This window comes from Rhinopithecus bieti, unplaced genomic scaffold (genome assembly GCF_001698545.2).
Source record: "Rhinopithecus bieti isolate Rb0 unplaced genomic scaffold, ASM169854v2 scaffold_77034, whole genome shotgun sequence".
Classification (NCBI taxonomy): Eukaryota; Metazoa; Chordata; class Mammalia; order Primates; family Cercopithecidae; genus Rhinopithecus; species Rhinopithecus bieti.
In genome coordinates, this window is record NW_016828477.1 from 23,418 (window position 1) to 24,245 (window position 828).

The following is an 828-nucleotide window of genomic DNA, read 5'->3' on the forward strand; positions in this document are numbered from 1 at the left end:
TTATCTTCAGTCCGATAACAGTGCTTGTAGGCTAGGAATTCTTCTTTGCCTTTATCAGCTTGTGAAAAATTATGAGTATAAAAAACCAGAGGAGTGGAGTCCATTGGTGTCAGCAATGCAGCATTTTCTACCAGTTCTAAAGGATCATTTTATATAGCTTCTTTCTGACCAGTCTGATCAGTCTGTTCTCAACCAGAAACAAATATTCGAGATCTTCTATGCTCTTGTTCAGTATATTTAATGGATTTCAAAGAGCACATGCCTGATATGCAGAACATGGGAATGACAGTGATGATGATGATGAAGCTGAAGATGATGATGAAACCGAGGAACTGGGGAGTGATGAAGATGATATTGATGAAGATGAGCAAGAATATTTGAAGATTCTGGCTAAGCAGGCAGGTGAAGATGGAGATGAAGATTGGGAGGAAGGTGATGCTGAAGAGACTGCTTTGGAAGGCTATTCCACAATCATTGATGATGAAGATAACCCTGTTGATGAGTATCAGATATTTAAAGTATCTTTCAAACTATTCAAAATTGTAATCCTGTTTGGTATCAGGCTCTGAGTCACACAGTCTTAATGAATAACAAAGAAAACAGTTACAAGACATAGCAACTCTGGCCGATCAAAGAAATCCAAAATGATTGAGAAGCATGGAGGACACAAATTCAGTGCTCCAGTTGTGCCAAGTTCTTTGAATTTTGGAGATCCAGCACCACGGATGAATTGAGCTATCTCTTTATTTCCTGCTGTGTGATTGCAGTGAAGAGCTTGTGTTCCTCCCAGTAGTGGTTCCAGAACTGGTTCATGTATCTATCCTAAAC

General features: G+C 39.3%; 1 pseudogene; it reads left to right on the top strand.

Moving 5' to 3' along the window:
• The first annotated feature begins 218 nt into the window (after nt 1–218).
• LOC108523771 (importin-7 pseudogene) lies at nt 219–734 on the top strand (annotated as a pseudogene).
• Nucleotides 735–828: the final 94 nt, after the last annotated feature.